Source organism: Marmota monax, unplaced genomic scaffold (genome assembly GCF_021218885.2).
Source record: "Marmota monax isolate L192 unplaced genomic scaffold, Marmota_monax_Labrador192_F-V1.1 WCK01_AAM20220418_F8-fsc00154, whole genome shotgun sequence".
In the NCBI taxonomy this organism is placed as follows: Eukaryota; Metazoa; Chordata; class Mammalia; order Rodentia; family Sciuridae; genus Marmota; species Marmota monax.
Window position 1 is genome coordinate 3,667,153 of NW_026691933.1, and position 23,267 is coordinate 3,690,419.

A 23,267-nucleotide genomic window follows, 5' to 3' on the forward strand; every position below is an offset into this window, starting at 1 on the left:
AGGTAAGCTGGGGCCAAATATCTGCAAATCTAAACAACTCTGAATGACAGTAATTTAAAAAAAAATAATAATCCTGATAAAAATAGTAAAGAATTAAAAAGATATTTGAAGCCCAAAATATAAATACTGTAAGAAATCAACTTTATCTTTGAAACAGTCAAATATGCATGCCAGGGATGGTGCCACAATGGTTTAAGCATGTCAGAGTTTAATGGTTTAAGCCCCTCTTAGTTCAGGGCCACTCAGGTAATGTCCCTGGCCCTTCCTCTAGGAGCACACCAGAGCTTGTGGCCATGCTACGGCGGGAGGGAGACCTGCGGACAGCAGTTACTGGGCTTGCAGCTTACTCTCTTGGGCTTGTGGCATGCAGTTGGGGTGTGTATCCTGCATTCTGTTGCACATGAACCAAGGCGATGTCCGTGTTCTATTGACATCATTCCCTACTCAGCCTTCATGTGTGAACACACTGATTTTAGGAAAACATGCATTTTTTAGTAAGGCATGCTATACTTCCTTCTTTAAGCTTGCTTGAGTGCTCACTGTCTTCCCCCTACCCTCTATCTCTGCCTCTCTCCAAATAATATTGTTCATTAATAGCAGTATTGACAGGAGAACCTGCATTCTCAGCGGAAAAAAAAAAAAGCAGGTATTAAACAAGCATTGAGAATTTCAGGTTAGCGTTTATGTCAAGATGAAGTGCATATGGTACAATGTATGTCAAACCCAAAGGGAAGGAAGAAAAACGGTGTGACTGGAGTCTTATTCATCACTAATCCTCCCTGAACCACCACAGGTCCCAAACTACTGAGAAGCTCTCAGCTACCCATTAAGGATACCCAGTGTGTTCACATAGGCAGGGCTCTGTCATGCTTGAAGGCACATCACCACTGTCAACAAACTGGGGGTGGAAGGCAATGTTGTTTTCAAAGCACCCAATATTTGAGACCAATGGAAGTTTGGCATATTTCAGCTTGCCTGGTCTTGGAGGAAAGTTAAGCTTTAAAAATAAACTTCTATGCATATGTATATATGTTTAAATATACACATGAGGTGGTTATTTATAAACATATATCAATGTATTATAGGAAATGACAATAAGAAAATGAAAGATTTTATTAGTGCCTATTATACAAAATGGTGGCCTTCATTGTGGCATATTTACATGTAAAACATAATTTGATCAGTTTCATTTATCAATACCCCCTCTCCCTCTCACTGATTCCTTTCCTCTACCCTACTGGTGTCTCTTTTAATTTCACAGAGTCTCTTTTCTTGATGTTTCCCTCTGGCTTCCACATATGAGAGATAACACATGATACTTTTCTTTCCGAGTCTGACTTATTTTGCCCAAAATTATGGCCTCAAATTTCATCCGTTTTCTTATAGATGTCATAGTTTCATTCTCCTTTATGGCCAAATAAAACTCCATTGTGTTCTTGTACCACACTTTCTCTATGCATTCATCTATTGATGGACACCTAGGCTGGTTCCATAACTTGACTGTTGTGAATTGTGCTGTGATAAACTTGGCTATGCATGTGTCTCTAAAGTATGCTGGCTTTAATGCTTTTAGACAAACACAAAGGAATGGCCTAGCTGGATTATATAGTAGATCTCCCTTAAGCTTTTGGAGGAACCTCCTTACTGAGTTCCATAGTAGCTTATTAATTATTTTCCCATGTAAGAGTCACTAAACACACACCCTCCACGTCCTCACCAGCATGTATTTGTGTTCTTGATAATTGCCATTTTAACTGTAGTGAGATGGAATCTCATTGTGCTTTTGATTTGCATTTCCCTGATGGCTGAAGACGTTCAATATTTTTTTTCATATAATTGTCGGTCATTTGTACTTCTTCTTTTGAGAAGTATATGTTTAGTTCAGTTGCCCATTTATTGATTGGGTTATTTGTTTTTATAATGAGTTTTTAAGTTCTTTATACATTCTGAATATTACTTCTCTGTCAGAAGAGTAGCTACAAACAATTTTCCCATTCCACAGATTGCCTCTTTACTCTGTTGCTTCCTTTGCTGTGCAGAAGCTTTTTAATTTGATTCTGTCCCATATAATGGTTCTTCTGTGAGCTATAAGGATCTTATTCCAGAAGCCTTTGCACGCACCTATATGTTGAAGTGTTTCCCCTACTTTTCTTCGAATAGTAGCAAAGTTTCTTGTCTTCTACTTGGGTCTTTGGTTCATTTTGTATGGGATAAGGGATAAGGATCTAGCTTCATCCTTTTACATATAGATATTCATTTTTTCTAGCACCATTTGTTTAAAAAAGCTGTCTTTTCTCCATTGTTTGGTTTTGATGCCTTTAGTAAGAATTGGATTGTAATGAAAAAAAAAAAAAAAAGAATTGGATGACCGTAGTTGTGGGTTTGTCTCTGTATCTGCTATTTTGAACCATTGGTCTGTATGTCTGTTTTTCTCCGAGCAACATACGGTGCTGTTTTTAATTACTGTGGCTCTATAGTATAATTTGAATTCAGATGTAGTGATGCCTCCAGCTTTGTTTTGCTCTCAGGATTGCTTTGTTCTTCTATTTGAATGTTAGGATTGTTTTTTCTAGTATTATGTCGTTAGTATTTTGATGGGGATTGCATTGAATCTGTAGATCACTTTTGGTAAATTACCATATTATCATAATTTCATTATGATCTATCCATGAATATGGGAGGTCAAGAAAAACAATTATTGGCAACTGATACTACCAAAAGATCATAAAGCCACCAAAGATGGAGAATGTTGAGCATTTTTAGGAGGAGGAAAAAATATAGATTAGAATTTGATAAATGTTGATTGAAAGGACAATAAGCCTCTACCCAGGCATATGAGATCATGTTGGTTGGAATAGATGGAGAGAATGCAAAACAGCTAAGTAGAAGCTTTGCCAATCAACCACAAAGTCTCATGTCATGAAAGGTGAGATAAGATGTAACTATCATCTTGTTATTAGCGAGATCACCTCACATTAAGCACTGGAAATATAGTGGTATGGTGACTGATATCATGAAAAGGCACCAGGGCAAATATTTTGATGCAGAGAAAACTCATAGGCTCTTTTTTAAATGTGCAAAATTAGATGGCAAATGACGTCAGAGGTGTTAGATTGAATGCCATTCAAATAAGTGACTACAGGAAGAGCATAAACTATTGACATTGAAGTCAGAATGTGGCAATGTGTGGGGTTAATCACTTAAATTATTCAAGTTGAATATTGGATTATACACATACACAGTAAGTATTTCTTAAATAACCCAATGGTTACCTTTTTTTCTTACTTAAGAAAGCAAATCGGGGCTGCTTTCGAGGCCTATCGCCCATCCTCAAAGTTACCTTTTGATCCAAGATGGCTGCTAGAGCTCCAGCCGTTAGGTGTTCAGTCCACTTCAATGCAAAAGAAGAAAAAAAAAAAGAGTATATACCTCCCACTCTATGCAGCCCACTTTAAAGAACTCTCTTAGATAACATATCCCTTCTGCAACTACCTCTGGTTGCTAGGGAAACAGGAAATGTGGTCTTTTAACTAGACTGTTGTTGTTCCAAACCAAAGTAAACCCACAAAGATGAATAACATTGAGCATGCTCAGGAGGAGGAAGAAATTTAGAGGATGAGATTTTCATGAAAAAAAAAAGAGAGATGCATGCTAAGCTAACTTTTGTGTTAGGTGAAAGGTTAGGCTGTATGCCCAGGAAATATGCTTGTGTGAGACAACTTCAGATAAGGACAAGTTGGGGTGAAGAAAATGAGACAACACCAAACATGTTACCACAGTAAGAGTTTATCAGTGGCTGATTGGCCAGATAAAAGATATGTATGATGCATTCTCTTTACCAAATTGGCTCAGAATCTAGATTTCATTCTGTTGGTTGAGAGCTGGGTTCCAATCCTGGTTCCACCAAATAACTTACTAGATGACATTAGGAAGCTTTCTTGCTATCTCTGATCCCCAGTTTGTCCATGAGTAAAGTGGCCCCAGCAGTCTGTTTCCCTAAGGTGGTTGTGAGTCTGGCCTGGAATACTGCACGGGGGGTCTTAGTACAGAGCTGAGCACATGGGAGGTCCCACCAGCATGGCGAGGCCACCCCTCCTAGAAGTTGTATTCTGCATCGAAGCAAAGCATCCCTTGCCTTGTGCCACCTCATGCTGGAGGGAAGGGGACAGATTTTCCTCATTCTGTGACCTGGTCCAGGACAACCCAGAAGAGGTGTTTGATGAAGTACAACAAGAAGAGACAGGGATATTGAGAGAAAGCTGCACTGGTAGCTACAGAGGGTTAACTATCCAAAGGTGTCCCCAAGAGCCCCAAAGCCTGGTGAAGGACACATGCCTCTGAATGGAAGGCTAGGAATGGAAACTCCAGTGAGAGGTGACTGTGAGGTCATTGTGAAGAACCAGGACATGTTCCACACACAGTTCTGTGATCACAGCAGTCCCTGCCTTGAGAAAGCAGGAGACTCTTCATGGGGATCAGAGCCTTGGATTTCGGAAGGATGCACAAACTGGGGGGAACCGAAGTAAAACATAAAGCTGAATCATCTGAAGCTCAAAAGTCGCCTCTTCCCAAGAAGTCAAGGACAACAAAAAAATGTTGACTTGCTCCACTTTGAAGTGGTTGAAAGCTTTTCTCAAAATAAACTATAGTGACTTTTTCTTTAAATGTTGTCACAGAAAATTATAATAAGATAATAGTATTCTGGGTCCCTATGTACCTGTCACCAACTCACAGCCAGTCAAGATCATCTTTTTTCCCCTACCACCACCCCACTATGGGTTACTTTGAAGCAAATCCAACCCATTTCATTGTTTCATCCATATTTCAGCATGTATCTCTAAAATATAGGGTCTTTAAAAAGAAAAGCCCATAATGTCATTGCTACAACTGAATTAAGTTCTTAATATTAAAATACATGGTCACTATAAAGATTTCTTAGATTGTCTCAGATTTTTTTTTATTTTATTCAAATCAAAGTATGTAAATATAGCTCAAATGTTGTGACTGAGTATATTCCTTAAGACTCTTTTAATGGAAATTTATTTGTTAAAGAAACTAGGTTATTTATCCTGTAGAATTGCACACTGTAGAGTCTAAATTTTCCTCATTGCATACCCCTGATGTGTTTTACCATCTTTCTCTCTCCCTGCTGTATTTTCTGAAATGGGTAGAGAAGAAACAGCAGTTTGATCAAATTCAGGTTTGATTTTGCAAGGCTACCTCATACGTTGTACGTGGGGGTAATAACATCTGGAGGAACATAATATGTGGTCATCTTGCTTTTCTTAATGTTAACAGCCATTAGGAATCATTGCCTAGACCCATTTGTTCGTTAGTACCTGCTGGTGGTATTCTAATTAAGTGTCTTTATGAACTCAATTTAAATACATTTGATATTTCCCAGTCTATTGCAGTTATTCTTATTCATGCTATATTAAGTAGTAAATTTAGCCCATAAGTGCTAGGTTTGGGACCATCTAAGAAGTCATCTCAGGAAGCAGACTGGGATCATATCTGTAGTGAGCTAGCACCCCCTGCCTTTTCCAGCTCGGCTCCTTTTGAACAGAAGGACTTCCTCAATTTTATTTTTCGAAGTAGAGTTTAGCTTTAGCCTCTGTGCTGCCTCCATATGTTTTACCAGCTGAACCATCAGACCAACCAGCTAGATAGGTTCCCGGTGATTAATTTTTTCCTGGAGACCCTGAGGCCTGCAGTCGTGCACATATGGTGTCTAATGGCTTGGTGGGTGACTGAGCTAATGGTGTGTGAAGGTGACCTGAACAGATTTGGAATCAGAACTAATGTGGGTTATGGCAAGCTGCTCCTGTAATAAATTTGGAGCACTCGTGTTTTTGCCTAAGTAGGTGTTAGGTGACTCTCTTGGAGAGGAGCTTTGTAGTCATGAGCACAGAAATTCCATCAAGGACACAGGAGACTCAGTACCAGCTCTTTTGAACCTTTTTAGTGAACCTGTTCACTTTTGCTTTCCCCCTTTGTCTTGCTTTCATGGGTCCTCTTTCTAAAATAAGAAGAGCAAATGGCCAGGACAGGTGAGTGCAGTTCTATCAGTTTTCCCCAGCCCTTCCTGCAAGGAGAAATCAATGCCAGCAGAATTTGACTTATCCACGTCACTTTACTCTGGGCCAGTGGGTTACTTGTAAGCTTCTATTCAGGGCTCCAAATTGCCACTTGGTCTTCAGTTTGGTTTTGGTTATGGCAGCCATATCAATGGAAAAAAAAAAAACTGTTGAGGATATTATGGATGTAATATATCCTTATATCCCAATATATGGATTTTAATTTATTGAATAAAATATATTATAACGTTATGTATATTATAAAAATGTTGAAAACTTTAAGTGAACATTTTCACATTTTTTCTTAGATCCCAGTGGTTATCTTACTTATTATCCCTCTTTGGAGTTCATGTCTTAGCCTGGGCACTGTTTGGTGTTTCAACAAAATAATAGTACCCTCCAACCAAACCAAACACCAAAAGCAAAATTGAATGACAGTTACTTCGTAAAAATCAGAAAATGTAGAAAGACATTTATTTTTACTTCCAAGTATGTTTATTTTGTTTTCAGAAACTAAATTGTATTTGCATCACATGATAGGGCACCATAACTATTTTAGATATAAGACTCCTCAAAGGACTTCAACCTGGCCCTGCTTCTAACATCTTTATGGACTAGTCTAGGCTATCAATGAACACAAATTTAAGTCACGTGACATGTATTCTTGTAGTGTAAAACCAACCTCCTCCCCACAAGGAAAATCTGAGTAAAATTTAGTGGCCTTGGGGTTGTGTGTGTGTGTGTGTGTGTGTGTGTGTTTTTTTTTTCCTAACTCTGTTAGCTGCAGAGTTCCATTTAAAATATCAATGGGGCATGGGTCTCCATTGGAGTGGGCCACTTCCCACCCTTCTTCATGGTTTCTTTCATTGGATAACATGACATCACTACTATGTCATCTCTCAGACTTTTGGAGCCTTTTGTCTGTTGTCTGGTTTCAGAACCTAAATATCTTTGTTTCTTGGGTTCTCGACCGTCATTCAGCAGGTATATATTGTGCAGCTTCTGATGCTCACAATCTGGACTGATGGTCACACATGGATCTGGCTGGGTTCTCCCCAGCTGAAGCTTGTAATCAAGTAAGAGAAGGGGACAGACTGAACCCTCAAGTGGTGTTTACCAAGGTGGGACTCAGCCATAAGCAGAGGCATAGGGATCCATTGGCTGGGGGGCAGTTAGTTCTGGGAGGGTTTGTTGGAGGAAAGCCTCAAGAAGGGGCCCCTCAGAGTACTCCCACAGGGGGCATCTGGGGTGTTGGAACAGGATGGCATGTGTAGGTAGGTGAGCACATCTTGAACCCAAACTGGAAACCATTATTAGTTTACCATTAACTTAGTCTGTTCCAGCTGCTGTCACAAAGTGCCATAGACTGGGTAGCTTATAACATTTTTTATAATAGACATTGGTTTCTCACAATTCTGGAGGCCAAGTCTGAGGTCAGGGTCAGCATGGACAGGTGCTGGAGAGGGCCCTATCTTTTAGGTATAGACAACCTTACTTCTCACTGTATCCTCACATGGCAGAAAGAGAGTGAGTTAGATCTCTGATATCATTTTATAAGGGCACTAGTTCCATCTGTGAGGGCTCTGCTCCCAGTCACCTCCCAAGAGCCCCACCTTGGGGATTAGGATTTTAAGGGCAACACAAGCATTCTGTCCATAACAATCATGGACATGGAATAAAGTTTGGGAAGTCGTTAGAAGGTTCTTTTGTAGCTTGGCTTATTTGGTTGTGTCATCTCTTGTGATCTTTTGGAACTTTCCAGAAGGGAGGATGGTTATTTTCTGTAGAATCTGGAATGAGGTGATTGAAATCACCTCCCAGGGCCATCATTGTGTCTGAAAGCCCTTTCCTGGCTGCAGGTCCTTTGCCTGCCCGTTTTTCTTTCCTGCCCAGGGTTTTTTGTTGGCCTTGGTGTTGGAGCAGAACTTTGGAACTCACTTGGTGCCTGAGAGATGGAAGAACAGGTGAGGTATGGTTTGGGTCCAGATAGAAGATATAAGAAAGCACGACAGAAATTTTCCTAAATGAGTGACAAGGGGGAGACCTCAGGGTTCCTTTGCCAGTGTATTTTAATTGTTCCTGTTTTCAAACTGCTGTTTCTAAATTAGACACTTTAGCTGCTCTTCCTTTCTAAATATATTTATTGGCAGCATTTTGGATTCGAATGCACTCCAATTAGGCTGATCACTTTTATTTTGCTATTTTCATGTTTTCGAGAAATCAGGAGTGAAGCAAAGAAATTTCAAGAGGCACGTGATTCATTTTGAGGGGAGGAAAGTGAAGGTATTTTTAGCTTCCCTCTTAAAAATTAGCCCTTCCATTAAAGCATGGTCGTCAGCTGTCCTTTGAAGGAAACTCACTGCTGTGCTCGAATCAGAACCTCAATCTGAACACCTCAGTGGTACAGAGAGATTTGTTCCTGGGATTTAGAAGATAGTTCTTATTTTGATTGCAATAGGAGAGAGCCAGAGAAAGAGAGAAAGTCTTATGTTTTAAATGGCCTGGTCTGTCACATGTCAGGTTCCAGCCTACAAGAACGATGTGTTGACACTCGGTGTTCTGAGGGGAGAGATTGTGCACATTATTACCTAGGCCACATCCATCATTGCGAAACTGTGGGCATTAATGCACGTGGCACTGGGCAGAGTGCCTCGGAGAGCAGATTTAACAAGCAAAGCGCTGACACGCTCACGCTTAAATCTAGAAATTCGCCACGGCCATGTGGTGCTGGGGAAGAGAGACTGCACCATTTCCCCACCACAGGTGCAGAGTCTCTGCTCAGGGAGCTCCCACCCTCCACCCCCTACCCCCTGGAGGCATCACAACCCCTGGGCTCAGCAGTAGCAAAGCTCTGGGTGGAGCCCTAGATCCATGTCAGGAAGGGCACTAGGGAATACAGAGAGGCATGTGATGATGGGACTTAGGGTCCGTGCACATCATGGCATTTAAAAAAAATCTCATTTGTTTCTGTGAACAACCCCAGGAGATAATAGGGCAGTTTTAATAGTCCCTCTTTTTAGAGATAAGAAAACTGATGTTTGAGAACATGTCCAAGATCCTGTAAGAAGTTACTCATAGAGCTGGAATAAAAACCCAGATGACTTCATTTTGACCCCAGCTGCCTGCTAAGCTTTACACAGATGTGAGGAAGGTGCCAGAAAAGCCAAATTACTTCAGATCTGTGTGTGGGAGTGGGGACCAGCCTACCTGTGCAAAGGCTGTTTATAGACACAGGCGGATTCTTGCCTCTTTCACTCTGAGTAATTAATGCTGTCCATTCTGAAGCTGCTGGTAAATGCTACCAAGTATAAGGATCTTCAAAATGTCCTTGGTCTTTTTGAAGCAGTATTGTTTACCCTGTTATAATCATCATAACAGTGAGTGCTTCCTGGCACATTAAATTGTGTCTTATTTGGAGTCTGTCTTCCTCTTGGGCAGACTTTGCGGTCATGGTCTGCGACAGCACTGGAGGACTCATTTGTGACCTGCCTGAGTCTCTTTAGCCATCCTGATGTTCCCAGAGAGCTGCTGTTTATTATTAATTAGGGCTCCAAAGAGAGGAACACCTCTGAATACGGCCATAGAATCGTAAGATTAATTCTGTTACAGTAAATTAAGCACTTAATGAAATTTTTTCAGCCCCAGACCACGTGTTGCTCTTCCTTCTCATTGCAGTGGCCTGGCCTGGGTTTTATCTAATTCATAATCCAAGGAATGGGGCCAGTGTGATGGCCCACCCCACCTGCTGCCTTTGAAGGAGCGGCTAGGCACATGAGCACTCAATGGAGGGCGGACGCCTGCCTGAGGTGTGTTCTGTATCAAAGCCAATGTGCCCTTTTTGCTCCTAGCTATGAGACGCTAGCAGAATGAGCCCCAGGGGATGCCCTCTTTATTATACAAGATAAATATTGCACTGTCCCCCAGAAGTGGGCCTGGCTCATCCTATGTTTTCCTTTCTGGTTTCCCAGCACAATAGTGTCTTCTTTATTGATCCCGCATCAGGTTTCTATACAATCACTACGTGTGAAACGTGCTCTTTGGCACTGCCAAATGTGATTTTGGAGACCAAGGTTACCCCACCCCCCCCACCATTGTAAGATAATTACATGTAGCAAAGTTGGAAATTGCAAAAAAGCCATTACTTTCATCCTGGCAGGCAGGAATAAGCAGTTGGATATGTGTTCTGTCAGTCACTTTGTGGCATTTGTGTACCTTGCTTCACTGGGAAGAAACTCTGAAATTACTAAAAAAGCATTCCTCTATAAACTGTGAGTAAAGACAGGTTGACAAATCTGTCAGCTGTGTCCATTAGCACAAATATATGAAGAGTACTAATTTTCATGTATTCACTGTCAAATGTACAGCAGTTAATGCTGGAAAACAAAATGTAATAATTTTCTATGCAGAGAGAAATCAACATCAATGAGACAGAGGGCCTTTTTGGTTCCCTTTTCACAAAGAAATACATTAAAATGACTTAAAGTATTAATCTTTTTAATTTTATATATGATATTAGTTTTAATTTATTCTTTCCTAATTATGTATGCAAAGTTCAAAAAAGAAAATGTTCACTGTTTCTTTTCTGACTATAGTTTTTTAATGGTTATTATTGGAAATAATCTTTGATTTAAGGAGGAAGTATTAAAAATGATCCCCTTTGAATGTCAGATGCTTCCAGTACATTGAAGGTTTTCAAGTGGAGGCCAGCTTCAGCCTGATTCCTTAGGGAAGCTCTGGAGACTATATTACTCCAGAATGTCCCCACTTTGAAGATAAGGGGTCTGTCCTTTGCATCCATTTAACAGCCCTTGGTTCTCTTCAAGGAGAAGGTTTTTGGAGAGAGGGCCTCTGTGAGGGTACCACAAGTGATGGAGAACTGGTGGCACAGGGGCCCTGGGTATGACTGGAAGCTATGCCATGTAGCTTCAGACTAGTGGATGAGACCCATAGAAAGCTTACATCATAAACTAAAAGTCTTGCACTTGTGGTTCAAAGGACCTTGAAATCATCAGGCCTCTCATTTCATAGTTAAGGAATTTGAAGTTGCTTAAGAGAAAATAGGTGGCCCAGGTTCATTCAGTCAGTTCCATGAAATCTAAGGTTCCTACCAGGTCTCCCAGACAGCACTCTGAATAGTCTCTCCAGCTCTCCTCAGACAAAAACCAAGGACAGCCTGAGAAAATCACAGGGAAGAGCATCACTCATAGTGAGACTAGGGGAAGGAACTGCTTGCAGGCTATTTGCCCAGGAGGCATTGCCAGTTGACAGATGCCAGGGGGTCAGAGTAGTTTGTAAGAAAGTTCCATACCTGGATGTTTGCAAAGTGGGCATCAGGTGGAATGGTTGACCCCTTTCTTTCCTATTGACTCTGACCCACTTGCCCTCTCCCCTCATCTATGAGGGAGCACCTGTGCTGGGGAAGCATTTTCCCTGAGTCTCCCACTTCTCTCTATTACTCCTCCTGATTGAAGCCTAGTGGCAAAGGGGAGTGATCCCTGAGCCCTGCATGGCTTTGTCTTTACCAGGCTTGGTGGAATGACAGAGAGTGACCCTTTCTCCCATTAGTGTCCTCACCCATGAGATATGACCATTCACTACCTACTGCTTTTAGGCATCAGCTTCTGGCCCTAATACATTGCACCCCAAATCCATACCTGCTTGGACTATTGGCTGCTATTTTTAATGGACTCATTTAAAAAAGTAACTAGGTTTGTCGTAAGTAATTAATATTCATTAAATCACATGTGTGTGCTCTGTTTTCTAAACCATCTAGAAAGAGATTTGTATAACCTGAAACATAAAGTCGTCTTCCATCTACCACCAAAAGTACCTTGTATAAATAAGTTGAGAGATTTCATAGACTACAAGAAAAAAAAAAAAAAAGCAATGGTCTAAACCCTTAAATTGTGGAGTAATTCTTCTCTAAGCCTTGGATACAATTTTGGGCAGACCCTATAGCTCTTAAACAACAACAACAACAAAAAAAATTTTTTAAAGTCCTGGTTACTTTTAGTTCCAAGAACAATCCCAATGCAATAATTAAAATATGCACTTTGGTTTAATAATGGAAACTCTGAATTATTCAAGTAAGCTCCTTGCCAGGGCTGCCAAATGCTACTTCACCAGGGAAACTTCCTCCTCCTGGGATACAGAGGGGAAAGATGGAGATGAGGGAGGGAAATTCTTGCCTGCATAGGAATGGAGCTGTCTAGTATCTGTGCCACCTGGGCTTCACAGGTGTCTAATGCTGATTTTTTTTTTTCTGGAGGGAGTGTTATGGGTCTTTGATGTCCCCCCCCCCCACCCCCCATGGATTTCATTTTCTTAGGTTGACAGTACAACTTCCTCTGAGCCCCTGGTTTCCTGCTGCCCACTCTCCCTGGGGCCTTTGTGGGCAGAGTCCTGCCCAGTAGGACGCTGCCCAGTCAAGCACTCTCGTGCAGTCCACACCCAGACCAACCTAGACCAACCTTCCCCTAAGAAACTGGAAGTGCTGGTAATTCTAGAAGCTGGTCCTGCTCTACAGCCCTCTTTCGGGACATCCGCCAGCCCATCTCTGACTATGAGGTCTCTCTCAACTGGTTATGGTATTCATCTGTGTCTGGAAATGCCCCAGGATGCAGTGAATTTCTCCTAGCGGCCCTGCTTACCTGGTTAGGTAGAATTGGAGGCCAAGCCAACAGCCCTCCAAGGACATCCTTCCTCCAACGCTCAGGGTGGGTGGGAGGTGAAGGCTGGCCCACATCAGCTGCACGTGCCTGGTATGCCCTTGCTCTATAGAGGGGGGCCATGTGGCTCACTTTGGCGGGTATGTGGCCCTTGTTATTTGGCTCCTGGCCTTTGGGGCCTCAGTTTAATTGTCAGGAGGATCCCAGTCTCAACCATCACACCCACCACCCGTATGATGTTGCTCTTCTCCATGGAGGCAGCACCCAGTCCCAGAATGCCCTGGAGACTCTCAAGGGATGGTGTGGTGGAGGAGTCAGTTCCCTTTTGATTAAACAGCAGCTGGTTATCAGTCTCTGGCCAAAACCCACCATCTATTTTCAGTTTCAGGAAAGGAGGAGGCTCTTGGGACAAGTCCATTTCACCCAGATTCACAGGTCCTTCTGGGATTCTGTTTTTTTTTTTTTTTTAAATGACCATTTCAGTTTTACCAAGGCAGCCTCTTAGTCTTTCTAACCTCCCTTTGTGACAGCCTTCTCTTTGTCACAGGAGAGTCTGTTTTCTGTGATTACTGCCCAGATAGCACTGATAATAGGAAGCTCATAGAGGAGTCTGTTGACACATTTGGGCCGCCTTGGTCTGTTTTCAACTTCCATCCCCTTCTCTGAGCACAATGGCATAGCTGGTGGGCTTTGTTGCCTTTGGACTGTGTCAGTCAGAGTTGATGAAGGGGCATCATTATCCATAAGTGACTGCATTTGCATGGGGGAAAAGAGAGAACTGCTTTGCAATTTGAAGACCTCCTGCCCTCCTCAAAGCAGAAAGGAGGTCATGTCAAAGGGTTTCTTGTTTTCACAAACTGGCTGGCAGTTCCCCAGGGTCCTTTAAGAGGCATCCCTTAAATGGCAGAAAGCTGTAGCGCTAAGGCAGAGAGAGCCTTGAAAAACAAATTGCTAGAAAATGGAGAAACGTACTAACTGGCTGGTTCAGGCTAAAAGATCTGTAGGGGTCCCGAGCATTGGTTCCAGATGGGTCAGGTGGTGGAGGGCATAGCATCAAAGGACTCCCATTTCTAGCTGGTTCCATTTTATGCTTTGGGGGTCAGTATCAACACCATATAATTTTAAATAAGGGTACAATTTTAAGCAGCATTTACATGCATTTATTATTCCAAACCCTTACTCAGCACTGCACATTTAGTAGTTGTCTAACAGAACTGTGAAGTGACATTATTCCCTATTTATAGATGAGAAATGTGCCATCAAGTTGCAAAAACAGGACTGGTTGCTCTTTCCATACCACCTGTTAACAGAGAATTTTCCCAACTTCTTTCTTTGGACCAGAGATTGAGCTTCTCACTTCATCACAGTGAGAATGATAAGTGCTTGTGAATGTTCTGTCAGGTTGGTTCTAGAACCACTCGTAAGCATGCTCAAGTACAGCATTACATTACATACTTAGCCATTGCCCTAAATGACTTATAATTTGGCTTGAGGAAATCATGCCAAGAATAAATATGTAATCCAGTGCAGCTTGAGTATCCCCTATCTGAAATGCTTATGACCAGAATTTCAGAGATTTTTGGATTTTGGAATATTTGCATAGGCTTTCCTGGTTGAGCATCCTAAAGCTGAAAATCTGAAACTTGAAATGCTACAAAATCTAGACTTTTTGAGCCTTTCAAATTTCAGATTTGGGGATTAGAAACACTCAACATGTGTATCACAAGCAGCAGAGTTCTTTCTTTTTATTGCCCACAGGTAGACCACAGACTACGCCAGTGGCAAAAGAGAGCAGGATTCATTCACCTTGTTACTCCTGCTGTCGGAACTGAGCACTGTTTTATTTTATTTTATTTTATTTTTTTGCATAAAGAAAGAATGTGGGGAGGAGGAGGGCAGGTGGGATAGCCTTTGAGATCCTTGGCTTCTGAGGATCTTCTGGAACCTTCAAGACTTGAGTGAGATACAGCAAGGACTGCTCCCCCTCCCCCATACATACACACCTTTCTCTCAGGGGGTTACTTGAGATAAATGAGCCAAGAACTGCACAGACTTTAAATTATTCTGCAATGTAAATTATTTCTGCTTCAGTGCTGAAATTCACAGAGATTTGCATTTTAGAGCTTACCTCTAATCTTGGAATAAAACACTTTTTCATCCTTGTTGAATTTTAGCCTTCAGGAGCAGGCAGATGAGGTTGTCTCCTTTTGTCTCCCTTTGCACCTCTCTCTTTCTTTTTACCTCACAATTCCTATGAGAGAAAACCTTATTCTTTTTTTTTTGGATCATTTTCCTTTATCTTTTTTTTATTGATTTTTTTATATATGACAGCACAATGCATTATAATTCTTATTACACATATAGAGCACATTTTTTCATATCTCTGGTTGTATATAAAATATATTCACATTAATTAGTGTCTTCATACATGTACTTTGGATAATGATATCCATCTCATTCCACCATCATTTCTAACTCCATGTCCTCTCCCTTCCCCTCCCACTCCTCTGCCCTATCTAGTGTTTATCTATTCTTCCCATGCTCCTCTCCCTATCTCACTATGAATCAGCCTCCTTATATCAGAGAAAACCTTTGGCATTTGGTTTTGGGGGATTGGCAACTTCACTTAGCATTATCTTCTCCAACACCATCTATTTACCTGCAAATGCCATGATTTTATTCTCTTTTATTGCTGAGTAATATTCCATTGTGTATATATGCCACATTTTCTTCACCCATTTATCTATTGAAGGGCATCTAGGTTGGTTCTAAAGTTTAGTTATTGTGAATTGTGTGCTATAAACATTGGTGTGGCTATGTCTCTGTAGTATGCTGTTTTTAAGTCCTTTAGGTGTAGTCCGAGGAGAGGGATAGCTGGGTCAAATGGTGGTTCCATTCCCAGTTTTTCAAGGAATCTCCATACTGCTTTCCATATTGGCTGCACCAATTTGCAGTCCCATCAGCAAAGTATGCATGTACCTTTTCCCCCCACATCCTCGCCAACACTTATTGTTGTTTGTCTTCATAATAGCTGCCATTCTGACAAAAGTAAGATGAAATCTTAGAGTAGTTTTGATTTGAATTTGAGAGAACCTTATTCTAAGTAGCTATGTTAAAAGGAAGGTGAATCAACTGTACAGTGTACCTTCTAAGGTTCATAACTCTCCTTTTATTTTTTATTAAAAATAAGTCTAGATGGTCCTTAACTTGAGCTCCTTTTCTAAGTGGAAGGACATGGCTTCTGACCCCACCTGGGAAGTTGAACAGATCCTTGGTGCATGTCAGGAACTAGGCCTTACCTAAGACTGTCTTTTCTACAAATCCATAAATGCTTTGTGGTCTAGGCATCCTCTGTCCTTCTTAATGATCATGTATGAGTGCTTGCTCAGTATCAGGTCTCTGCTGAGTTCGTGTCCTGCTCTTTAGAAGTCCACAGTTCCACCTGGGTGGGAACCTCCAAGGACTGTGTTGCCCAGAGATCAAGCAAGAAGATCTTGAAGATACAGAGCGGGTAGCAGTGAAATTCACTTGGGTGAATCCAGGAAATCAGACTTGTCAAGGATGAGGATGAAGGAGTCTATCCAGGAGAAAAATAAAGAGGAAGGAGGGGCATTGCAGGCAAAGACAATGGTACCAGATGCAAGAGAGGTCTGGGAATGACCAGAAGGAAATAAACCATAGAAGGAAAAGCTGGAGAGCTTGCAGGAAAGAAGCCCAGATTGTGAGGGGACTTGTGTACAGAGTTCAGAAAGGGGTCTTTTATCCAAATGACCAGAGGAACCTTTAGAGCCATTTCTGTAGGAGAGCAAAATCTTCATTTGAGAAACTGGAGGGTGGATTGAAGGAGCTAGAGTCTAGAAACAGTATCTTAACTTCTAGGAAGTAGGGCTTGAGGCAGACTCGCACGCACACAATAGTCCCTCCTCTCTAGGATTGCTGTCAATAGATTCATTTAACTGTGTCACACTGTGTTATTAAAATAGTAAGTGGAAAATTCCAGAAACAATCAGTTTCTAAGTGTCCATGACTTTTATGACTGCATGTTGTTATCATTATTTTCTTTTATTGTAAGCTATTGTCTCTCATTGGGCCTAACTTATAAATTAAAATTGATCATAGGTTCCTATATATAGGAAAGAACACAGTATATGTAGGTTCCCTTACTATCTGCAGCTTCGGGCATCCACTGGGGTTCTTGGAACTATGCCCTATGGATAAAGAGAGACTACCATATTTTACTGTGGCAAAGGAAAAGTGTGAGAGGATGTGATGGAGCGTGTAACCACGCTGTTCCTCCGTTTTACCAAGAGCCATACAGACATGGGGGCACAGTGGACACTGGACTCCTGGAGGATTATAAGGATCTCTGCCTTAGCATCATCTAGGTGAAAGGAAAGAAGTGGGCTTATTTGCCCTGCTCTGCCCAATGTGCCATTGTCCTTGGTTTACCTCACAGTAAACTAAACCCCCATGTCCCACCATTCCACCTTGTGGCTTCTTCCTAGCCTGGCTGATGTGAGCACTGACTGAAAAAGAGAAAGAGCAGGCAGCTGGGGGAATCAGGGAAGGCTCATAATGTGTGTGTGTGTCATCATGCACAAGGGAGCTTAGCTTACAGAAGTGACAACAGGATGGGACGTGTGCAGAGTGAAAGTAGGAGACCGGGAGCAGCAGAAGATGCACAAGATGGCCACTCAGTACAGCGGACAAGTCCACACATAATCTTTTGAGGAGGAATATTGCAGCAGTAGTAAAGGACTTGTGTGTCTATTTTCAGTCTAGATGCGCTTACTCTACGGCCTTGTGTTTCTTAAGGAAAACGTGATGCATCATTGTACACACATGGCCCCAACTTACAGTTTGACTTACAAACTCAGTTTTACAATGGGTTCATTGGAGTATGAAATACACTTGTGATTTACCATATCTTTGCTTAAGCTGCGCTTACCAGGATGTAGCCCTGTTGTAAGTCAAGGAGCATCTATAGTTGTGAAACCATGTAATGGACCAGTTTCTTAATTTGTGGGGAAGGAGATGGAAGCTACTACTTTAAAAGTGATTGAAACTCCAGGAAGCATCTGATCACAAGTGTCCTTCTCAGATTCTTTGTGCTGGAAATGGCAGCTCAACTTCTCTGGCCCGGACCATAGCCAGGATGTGCTGACTCTTGGAACCTTGACGGAGGGCAAGGATGCAGCAGGGCTCAGAATTAACTGGTTCCGCAGACCAGGAGCCTTTCAGGGCCACAAACTCTCTCTTACTTGGCCTTGTATGTGTGAGAGCTTCGTTTTTCTTTGAGTCTGGTCTCCGCAGGATAGGATCTGCCCTTGCCTCCATAGCCCAGTTTTGCAGTCCAATTTCTATTGCCTGGAGAGGTCTTGACTCTCCATAACTGCCTGGCACGTCCCAGGGAGAATTCCCCTGGCTCAGACTTACCAGGTACTTTCCACTAGACAAACAAACTTGGGGCAGGGCTGTAAATTCTTTTTTTTTTTTTTTTTTTTGGTTAATAGCAGGTCACCAGGTGCCACATGGGTGTGTGAAAATGAAGTAGAAGAGGCTGTGTGTGTCTGCAGTGGGCAACAGGGGTATTACTGAGGAAAAATACATGCCATCCGTACTCCAATTTAAAGCTCAAAATACTGCCATTTCCAGAGGTCAGGCCTATACTCCCATTTCCCCAGATGAAAGAGAAGTTAGACACAGAGCTTCTGCCTCTCCAGTTCTGCATCCTGCCTCCCCTGCTGCAGCACGTACCAGTGTTGCTTAGATTGAATTGTTTTCCTAAATCTCTCCATCCTGGCTCTAAATATCTTCCTACAAGTTCTGCAAATGTACCTGCCCCCAGCTATAGCCATAAACAGCTAAAGACACGCGACTGCGGTGTTCGTTGACTCCGTCAGGGCTCTCCTTTCCCTTTGCATCTCCTGCCCCCAGATGAGGTTAGGTAGATTTAAATTTTAATCAGTTAGATCTGTTGTTTTTAATGGGAATTTAAATTGAACCAGGGACTGAAAACATTAGGGGGCTGCAAGTCGCTCAGCTGGGACCTGGTAGCAGCATTTCCCCTGGCTCCAAGATGGGTGGTGGCTTGCTGTGGTGTGATCCCCAGTGCAACCCCTTTCTGACTAGATCTCAGAAATTAGTAGGTGGCAGAGCATTGGGACTAAGTTGTTTTTTTTTTTTTAACTTTGGCCCCTTAAGTCAGAGAAGGAAAGCTTCCTAGAGTGATTTCAACCCACTTCTTTGATCAATGGGACTTGGGTCTTCCGTCTAAGCCTGGATGACCAAAACAAGGGAAAGGAAGGGGGTATATGCTAGAAGATGCCCCCATCCCTGTACACCACCCCCCTCTTTGGGCCTTCCCATGAGTTGAGGAAAGGCAAGCAGGGACACGCTTAATTTAAGAAACCTCAGCCCTTAAACACAAAGGGTAGAGTACACATCACACACTGAAGATAGAAGGGGATCCCTTGAACCCCTTGATGCCAGGAACTAAGCCTTACAGTGCGGTGACAGTGGTGAGGCCTTAGAGTCTTAGACATACTGAGTTTTGTTTATTCATGAACACATCTGTTTTAAAATTTTTACATTTTACATGTGAAATATATCAAATATACAGATGTCTTTTCCACATTTTTTACTGGTGTACTGTAATTGTACATATTGATGGGATTTGTTGTTGTGTATTTGTACATGCACACAAGGTAACAATATAATTTGGCCAGTATCACGCCCCAGCACTTCCCCCCTCCCCCTCCCTCCCTCCCTCTCTCCCTTCCACTCCCTGGTTCCTTTCCTTTACTGATCTCCCTTTGATTTTCATTCCCATGAGATCCACCCCCACCTTTCTTTTCCTTTTCCTGTCAAGCTTCCACATATGACCCTTGACCTTTTGAGTTTGACTTATTTTACTTAACATGATGGCCACTTGTTCCATCCATTTTTCCTGCAAATGCCATAATTTCATTTTTCTTTATGGCTGAATAAAATTCCATTGTGAAATATACAGAAGTCTTTAAAAACCAAGGCATTGTCTTAGTCCATTTTCTGTTACCATAACAAAACATTTTAGTTTGGGTAGTTTATAAAGAACAGACATTTTTTTGGCTCATGATTCTGGAGGCTGAGAAGCCCAAGAGCACGATGCTGGCATCTGCTGGGGGCTTGATGAGGGCTTCATGCTTCATCATAATATAGAGGAGGACATCCCCTGGGGAGACAGAGCAAGTGTGCCAGCTCAGGCCTCGCTTCTTCTCATAAGACCACTAATGCCATCTGGGGGCTTCACCCTCATGACCTCATCTAATCCTAATTACCTCCCAAAGGCCCACCTCCAAATACCATTAATATATGAATTTCTAACACATCACCTTGGGAAACACATCTGAATCATAGCAGACATCCAAGTACCACCCAGATTTGTTGATGTTAGTATCTTACAGTATTTTTAAACATGGAAATGATATATTACAAATATCACTGAAGCTCCATCTACTTCTGTAGATCATCTCTCCTCTGTAATCAGTATCTGGAATTTAGTTCAAATCATCCTCCTACATGTTTTTGTACTTCAGCTACAAATGTCCATATGTGTGAACATTACCCACATGCATAATATTGCTTTGTATGGTTAAGAAATATACAAAAGTTGCATCCAGCCATATAGATTGTTTCACAATGGGTCCCTATACTGTTGCTCTCTTGCAGAAACCACAGACAAGTTGCATCCCCTTTTGAGCTACAGGGAAGTATGTGGTAAGGTGCTGCTTATATTAATTGTGGCACAATCCAGATGAACAATCAGGGCCTGGAAAGAGACCAACTTGACATTCTACAGGCAGCATCAGCAGGACTTTGTGATTGATTTGATGCACATATTGGCAGGAATTGGAGTGAGGAATAATGATTATGGTCCAGGTATTGGTAGGGAGATTAATGCTGGTCACTGAGCTCAGGGGCAGATACAAAGATACTGTTCAGATTAGGTGATGGGTCCTCTTTTAGACCTGTTGAGTTGGAAGCAACTACAGCACAACAGATGGAAAATTTCAGAATGCCATGAAATATTTGGACTTGAAATTCAGGAAAGAGACCTGAGCTGGAAATGCCTTGTTGGGTTCCTTGAGCATCTCATGAGCATTCACTTCAGGCATTATAATAGTTTGTTTTAAGAAACTTCAGTGGCACCTTTACCTGGAATAAATAGTGTGGGTCAGACTCGCCAGATTTCTACCGAACTCTGACAAGTGTCAGCAAGAGAACCAAGGCTGAGTTAACGAATTACCATGTCAGCTTCAAAGGTTAGAGTTATGCTTGAGACATTTTTTCCCTCCAATCATCCATGGGGATTTTCTCATTTGTGAGATTCTATAAATCCTCTCTGAAGATAATTCCTGCTTTCTGACTGTACCATGCCTTAGTGTTAAAGAGTTCATAGACTTTATTAGCCTTTATGTAGACTTCTTTCTGTTTGCCCAAACTTGCCACCTTGTTACGCTTCAAAGTGCCCCGACCTTTCCTGGGATTTGCTGACAGTACATATGTAACCTAGTGTATCATTTCTTTCACAGACATTTACTCTGGGAACTCTACTCTTAAGTCTGCTGTGAATGGTTTTCTGCAGGGCGGGAAGCAGATGGACCATTCCCTATTCTGCCTGTAGCTTGCTGCAGATCTTACCTGGGGCCTGTGGTCCACCCTCACTATTTAGCAGCTGACTTTTCATGGGGCGGTGTCTCCTTTTTATAAGGGACAGATGCCTATCCCCACCCCCAATCTCTTCCTCAAGGCCAGCAGGATGTCCTGAGAGGCCTCCTTGTGTGATTGGAATCAGCCCTCAGTAGCTAAAAAATGTAGGGTGGGGTCCAGGAAGAGTTTGGGTAGCTGCTGCTGTTGAAAGGGTCCAGAAAGACCTGGCACATTTAGAATAAGGAATGGCTGCGCATGGGTGGGCCCTAGTTTTCTCTCCATCTCTTGCTTTTATCTTCTCCTCCTCCTCCTCCTCCTCCTCCATCTCCCCCTTCCCCTTTGCCCCTTCTTCCTCTCTATTCCCCTCTCTTCCTCCTTTTCCTCCTTTCTCTCACTGGGATGTCTCAGTGCAGGCCCTCTCATTACCACCTGCCCGTGCCTACCCCCTCCTTCCCTTTAGTACTTACTTGATTCTTTTCCCACCTCACAACTGGCCTCTGGCTTCCTCGGGGCCTGTTCCCTGGTCTATGACCTCACACATTCCAACACTGAATGACCTTTTTGCTATAATGTCTATCACCATCTGGCAGGAATCCCTCTGAGTCAGGATTCTGACTTCCTTCATCTGCTTCAGCCTACCACACCATCCCTGGGCCCCCCACTTCCATTAGCAGGGGAGGAGGCAGGGTCACAGAAGCCAGGACGGGCTGTGATGGAGGCAGAGTCCCTGAGAAGAGGCTGTGTGAGGCAAGAGTTACCAAACATGTCATCCCAGAACCCCTCCAATCAACCTTTCCCAGGTAGATGGCCCTAAGCATGGCTCAAACTCCCAAGTGGGAAGCTGTGATTTATAAATGGTTCCTCATCGCTATGCCCAGCAGCCTCACCAAACATCACCTGGAATCAGACTTGCAGCTCTCAAGCGTTCATGTTATTTATATGTTAGTCTGCAGGGAGTGCCTTGCTTGATGCCACAGTCATCCTGATCTGTAAAATAGAGAATGTGGACTTGCTGTTGTATCCTTCATGAACACTTCTGATATATGATTTGAAAGTTTTCCCCTAGATTGAGAGTCCTGTGTTATAGTCACCAGGGCAGTGAGTAGCAGAGGGCAGATTGTGACTGGCTGCATTCAGAGCTTGCCTCCTCTTCCTTGTGCTCCATGGCTACTGTTGTCACACCCTGTGTGTCCCTTATGGGTTTGAGTCACAGAACTTTCTATTAATAGATGCCTCAAGTGTCTGAAACAGGCTTAGAATGGGAAAGCCTTGTCCCACCTTCATACAACTGGAAAACATTACAGAACTTGAATTTTTCAGCTTTCAAATAAATAAATAAAACACCAAACAACCAAGCTGTACAAAATGCAGCTTGCACAACTTAGTCACACGGAAACACGAAGAGGAAGAAAAAGTGATCTGGTTTCCACTTTATAGGTGGTTTTGATTCAGAAAATATGCCTCAAATCCAGTTCCTACAAATACAAAAAAAAGGGGCTTGGTTTTGCTTCTAGAATAAAAAGTAAAACTACTCTTGAATGTTTCAGGTCTCACCAGAGTTTCCATTTATCCCTTTTTTTTACTTTTGCCTACCTGGATATTCTTGTCTCTCCAGCTACTGAGTCAATCGATACATATTGTGGGAAACTCTTCTCTCCCCATGACGAGAGTTAAGTGGGATCCATTTCCGACAACATGAGTTAATCATCACTAGAAATATTGGCAAGAGCTGGGGATGTTTGTATTCCTTGGGGACAGCTTAGCATCTCCGGATAAACATTCCAGTCCAATCTTCTGCCTTCTCTGGGTCTTCCATCTCCAAATTCTCTCC

The 23,267-nt window shown here is 42.3% G+C and overlaps 1 protein-coding gene across 10 annotated transcripts in view; it reads left to right on the plus strand.

Moving 5' to 3' along the window:
* Positions 1 to 23,267, plus strand: part of Mgat5 (alpha-1,6-mannosylglycoprotein 6-beta-N-acetylglucosaminyltransferase) — a 331,545-nt gene that overhangs the window by 261,357 nt on the left and 46,921 nt on the right. The gene's annotated exons all lie outside the window — the stretch shown is intronic.